The following is a 6,337-nucleotide window of genomic DNA, read 5'->3' on the forward strand; positions in this document are numbered from 1 at the left end:
TACGTCTTCACTCTGGATTTGTGGTTCTGGGTTAGTGATGAGGTGGTCAAATATGAGAACTGGACCAAAGGTGATCCGATGGACGACTGTGACATGTCTGGAGCCATGGAGACGGGAGGAGTACATAAGTGGATGAAGAAAAATGACCTTGAGAATTTTAATTTCATGTGTTTTAAAACGTAAAATCCAATCTGCTTTTTCTCTTTTTACTTTTAGGTATGTGGTTCTTATTAAGTCTTTTACTGGACATTTATTTTTCTGCTGGGAGAAAAGAAAATATTTTCTTTCATTGGCGCTGAGCTTTTTACATAAATCTTGATTTTATCTTTGGTTTTCTTGTGGGTTCAGGAACATGCATGTGCCACATATCATTTATATTCCAGATTATATATATTTTTTTGTTCTGTGGATTGACTGAACTGAAACAAGCTTCACTGTGCTTCTTTTTACATGACAATAATGTCTGATTCTGATTCCCATCATTTATAATTGTAGTTATTAAATTTTAGCTACTTTAATATTATCTAATTATATGGTAACATGGCATTGCTCTTTAACTTATTAATAATTTTGACATGTTCTTTCAGAATATTATCAGTTTTTTTACCAGGAATCATCTTCCAATCAGAAGTTGTGCTTTGATTCCAGCTTCATTTATGCTGATACTCCTCTGGACAAATCACTTCACATGTTACACTGATGTGTGTGTTAGTGTGTGAATGTTTCTCCAGTTATATTAATCTTTTTATTTCCCATAAATATCCTGTGCATACTTGAGCATTTACTTTACACAAATATCTTACCAATGTTCCTTTTCTTCTGTAATTGTTTTTCTGTCACTTTTTATCTTCAGCTTAATTTTTTTAATCACAATAAATGAGTTTTAACTTTATGGTAATTTATTTTGGTATTTTGATCATTTTCAACCTCTATGAAGCACTTTGTGTTTCATCAGACTGCATTCAATTAAAGTTTGACTTAATTTAATTCATTTTTTTAAATTCCTGTCATAAGCTTTTCATACACTTTCCACTTATAATGGAAACACAACCCATCAAAATCTTGTAATTGCTGAGCAGCTTTTTAAATGATTCCACTGATGATTTAAAGATTCATCTTTGGTATTTGTGGTTGGAACGTCTCCTTGTCATCATCCTAATCTTCAACTCCCTGCAAAGTTTCTCTATGAAGTTGAAATCCTTACTGTTTCTGGGCCACCTCAAAATGTGAAGATTGCTGCCAGGAAACAGAAACATGCTAAAATTAAGATTATAGAGCTGTGGTGCTGTAGTGGCGCAGGGGCAAAGCACAACCCACATATTGAGGTCCTAGTCCTCATGGTGGTGGTCAAAGGTTCAATATCTGGCCTGGAAACATTTGCTGCATGTCTTCCCCTCTCTGATTGCCTTCTTTCCTGTTGAACTACTTTCAAATAAAGGCCACTAGAACCAACAAAACCTTTAAAGAAAAATCATATTTTTTGGATTGAACTGCCTGGATTGATTGAAATTTTTTTTACTCATTTTTAGAGAAATGACAGAAGTAAAACTTGATCAGCAGATGGCAGAATGTTCTGGATAAACAGAAGATACAGTCTGGAAATGTTTTTATAAAACTATCAGGGCAGCAGATCTTTTTATAAAATTCTTGACCGAGATGTCCAGTCAAGAATTTAGCAGGAATAACGGGTAAAGAAGATTTAAAAAGTTTGTCAAGTGTGCTACAGTCATGAGAGAAATTATACTGTATTTTTCTCAAAATGTCCTAAACCATCACAAGAGCAAACAAAAATCAAAAAGTAAAAGTGAAAAATGAGTCAGCTTGTCTGATTTATTTTTTTTATTTTTATTTTTTTGCCATGCCCTTGAAAAGATGCTAGAGCTTTACAGTGCTGAGCGCTTTGCAGAAATTTCCAGATGTCATCGCAGTATTGGGACACATTCATGTCAAATATGAGCCACTGTCTGGGAGGAAGTCAAACAGCTTGTGCTGCTTCTCAAAGTGGACAAAACAAAGGAGATTTAGAGTACACTAAAAAAAACCACCTTGTTCAATTTACTTCATACAGTTATATCGATCATTTTCATGAGACTGAGTTATGTTCGGTTTCAAATGACTATCAAGATGCCAGTAAGTGACTTGTTAGAGTATTCATTCCCCTGATCTTTTCCATATTTTGTCAGTAAAACCACAAACGTGGATATTTTTCACTGGAATTTTATGAGAAAGACCAAAACAAAGTGGTGTACAAATGTGAAGTGGACAAACAAAATTGTAGATGACTCAAAACATTTTTTTACAAATTGAAAAGTGCGGTGTGCAAAAGTGTTCAGCCTGCCTGAGTCAGTATTTTGTAGAACCACCTTTTGCTTCAAGCTTTTAGTGTTTCTACCATCTTTGCACGTCTAGTGACTGAAGTTTTTCTTCTTCTTTGCTAAGCAGCTCAGGCTCAGTCAGATTAGAAGGAGAGTATTTGTAAGCAAAACATTTCAGATTGTGCCACAGATTCTCGCTTGGGCTTAGGTTTGAACTTTGACTGGGCCGTTCTAATATGAATATGTTTTGTTTTAAACAGACTCAAAGCAGTTTGCTTTCATGATTGTCCTGTATTTGGCTCCATCCATCTTCCCATCAGCTCTGCTCATCTTCCCTGTCCCTGCTGAAGAGAAGCAACCCCAGAGCATGATGCTGCCACTACCATATTTGACAGTGGGAACGGTGTGTTCAGAGAGATGTCCACTGGTTTACATTTTGGCCAAAAAGTTCAGTTTGTTCTGGTTGTACAAAATCTCCTCCTTTCACGTGCTTGATGTGTCCAACATGGCCTCTGGCAAAGTGCAAAGGGACTCCTTATGTTTTTNTTTAGCAGGGGAGAAAAGACATACAGCAATTAACAAAGGATTAAGTAATCAATAGATTTAAGAAAATTTAGACATTTCACCTAATTCTAAACCCTACACTGTATCTTACTCTAAATAGAGGCTTTGGGGAGGCAATTTTACTCGAACCCAGATGCAGAGACGTTCCTTGGCAGCAGAAAACTTTAAGGTCCATGGATGGAGTCCTGTCTTTGTCTTGGCAGAATCCTTTTAGAATAGATCCAAAGTTGAACTGGTGAGAATCCTCAACGAACTCAGCTCTTAATCCACAAAAGATCTTTGTCTATTCCCCATGTCCACTGCAGCATCGTTGTAATCCTTGGGGTTGAGTTTGGGGCCGCGGTCGAATCAGAATCCTGGGTTGTGGGTAAACGGATCTTGTTCCTTCCTTGTGCAGCAAGCAGTCGTCCCGGGGTATCACCACGCAGCCCTCCGTTGATTCTGCATCTCCGTTTGCTCGACTCGAACGCCGCGGAACAAAGAACCTCGATCCTCCGTTTGCATATATTTTTATACTGCATATTCTGCATGTCCGGTGCGTACTTTCCCTGACGTCAAGTGCCTTCAGTTAGCCTCGACCTTTCCTCCACTCAACTTTTAACCTTCCTCTTTCTTTAAAACTTAAAAGATCAACAACTCAAAACACCTAGTGCAGATATAGTCTCAAAATCTCACTTCCTCTTTCCTCCGTGCTGACAGTTCTTTCACCCCTGCAGTCTATACTTGTGACACAGTATCAGACACTTTTTACTCTTTACTCTTCAACCTCATACAGTAGTTAAAGAAATGATTATATGCATTTTACTCATCTTTAAACCATAATAAATCCATTTTGCATTTAAAACCAAAGATTACTTGTTTTTCAATCAACATTAAGTCATAATACAAGATTACTAGTAGCTCCAGGCTTTTGTGACCTGTTTTCTGTGTGTTCTGGAAAGATCTCAACTAGTTCCAGCCAGGTTTTACGACAAAGGTCTCCTTGTCATCACCCTAATCTTCAACTCCCTGCAAAGATTCTCTACGAAATTGAAATCCTTACTTCGCCCCTGGGCTGTAGTGGCCCAGGGGCAAAGCACAATCCACATATTGAGGTCCTAGTCCTCATGGTGGTGGTCAAAGGTTCAATATCTGGCCTGGAAACATTTGCTGCATGTCTTCCCCTCTCTGATTGCCTTCTTTCCTGTTGAACTACTTTCAAATAAAGGCCACTAGAACCAACAAAACCTTTAAAGAAAAATCATATTTTTTGGATTGAACTGCCTGGATTGATTGAAATTTTTTTTACTCATTTTTAGAGAAATGACAGAAGTAAAACTTGATCAGCAGATGGCAGAATGTTCTGGATAAACAGAAGATACAGTCTGGAAATGTTTTTATAAAACTATCAGGGCAGCAGATCTTTTTATAAAATTCTTGACCGAGATGTCCAGTCAAGAATTTAGCAGGAATAACGGGTAAAGAAGATTTAAAAAGTTTGTCAAGTGTGCTACAGTCATGAGAGAAATTATACTGTATTTTTCTCAAAATGTCCTAAACCATCACAAGAGCAAACAAAAATCAAAAAGTAAAAGTGAAAAATGAGTCAGCTTGTCTGATTTATTTTTTTTATTTTTATTTTTTTGCCATGCCCTTGAAAAGATGCTAGAGCTTTACAGTGCTGAGCGCTTTGCAGAAATTTCCAGATGTCATCGCAGTATTGGGACACATTCATGTCAAATATGAGCCACTGTCTGGGAGGAAGTCAAACAGCTTGTGCTGCTTCTCAAAGTGGACAAAACAAAGGAGATTTAGAGTACACTAAAAAAAACACCTTGTTCAATTTACTTCATACAGTTATATCGATCATTTTCATGAGATTGAGTTATGATCAGTTTCAAATGACTATCAAAATGCCAATAAGTGACATTTTAGCGTTTTCATTCCCCTGATCTTTTCCATATTTTGTCAGTAAAACCACAAACGTGGATATTTTTCACTGGAATGTTATGATAAAGACCGACACAAAGTGGTGTACAAATGTGAAGTGGACAAACAAAATTGTAGATGACTCAAAACATTTTTTTACAAATTGAAAAGTGCGGTGTGCAAAAGTGTTCAGCCTGCTTGAGTCAGTATTTTGTAGAACCACCTTTTGCTTCAAGCTTTTAGTGTTTCTACCATCTTTGCACGTCTAGTGACTGAAGTTTTTCTTCATTCTTCTTTGCTAAGCAGCTCAGGCTCAGTCAGATTAGAAGAAGAATATTTGTAAGCAAAACATTTCAGATTGTGCCACAGATTCTCACTTGGGCTTAGGTTTGAACTTTGACTGGGCCGTTCTAACATGAATATGTTTTGTTTTAAACAGACTCAAAGCAGTTTGCTTTCATGATTGTTCTGTATTTGGCTCCATCCATCTTCCCATCAGCTCTGCTCATCTTCCCTGTCCCTGCTGAAGAGAAGCAGCCCCAGAGCATGATGCTGCCACCACCATATTTGACAGTGGGAAAGGTGTGTTCAGAGAGATGTCCAGTGGTTTGCATTTTGGCCAAAAAGTTCAGTTTGTTCTGGTCGTACAAAATCTCCTCCTTCCACATGTTTGATGTGTCCAACATGGCCTCTGGCAAAGTGCAAAGGGACTCCTTATGTTTTTTTTTGTTTGTTTTTTTTCTAAACAATGTTTTCTTCTTGCCACTCTTCCATAAAGACCACATTTATTCAGTGCATGACTAATAGTTTTCCCATGAACAAATTCCTCCACCTGAGCTGTGGATCTCTGCATCTTGTCCAGAGTCACCATGAGCCTCTTGGCTGCATCTCTGATCAGGGATCTCCTTGTTCAGCCTGGAAGTTTAGCTGGACGGCCTCGTCTTGGTCGGCTTACAGTTGTGCCATAATTATTCCATTTCTGGATGATGGATTGAACAGAGCTAATGTTCCGGGCGGGTACACCCTGGACAGGTTGCCAGTCTGTTGCAGGGCAACACAGAGACAAACAACCATGCAAACACACATTCACACCTAGGGGCAATTAACCTGACATGTTTTTGGACTGTGGGAGGAAACCAGAGTACCCAGAGAAAACCCACGCATGCACAGGGAGAACATGCAAACTCCATGTAGAAAGACCGGGGCCGGGAATCAAACCCAGAACCTTCTTGCTGCAAGGCAGCTCTACCAACTGCACCACTGTGCAGATCGGCACCAGCAACCCTCCCGACCCCACTAAGGGACAAGGGTGTAAAGAAAATGGATGGATGGATTGAACAGAGCACTGTGAGACTTTCAAACCTCGGGAAATCTTTTTTATACCCTGAGTCTGATTTAAACTTCTCCACATGATTCTCCCTGACCTGCCTGGTGTTTGCTTCCCAATATTGTCTTGACCTTTGAGGCGACACAGAGGAGCTGGATTTGTACTGAGATTAGATCAGACACACAGGTGGACTCTAGTTAAAATTCTTGTCGACGGGGGGGGG

At 38.8% G+C, this 6,337-nt stretch overlaps 1 protein-coding gene across 1 annotated transcript in view; it reads left to right on the plus strand.

The window, feature by feature from the left end:
• Nucleotides 1-6,337, plus strand: part of LOC103131478 (C-type mannose receptor 2-like) — a 12,847-nt gene that overhangs the window by 1,793 nt on the left and 4,717 nt on the right. The gene's annotated exons all lie outside the window — the stretch shown is intronic.

Source organism: Poecilia formosa, unplaced genomic scaffold, assembly GCF_000485575.1.
Source record: "Poecilia formosa unplaced genomic scaffold, Poecilia_formosa-5.1.2 Scaffold772, whole genome shotgun sequence".
Lineage (NCBI taxonomy): Eukaryota > Metazoa > Chordata > Actinopteri > Cyprinodontiformes > Poeciliidae > Poecilia > Poecilia formosa.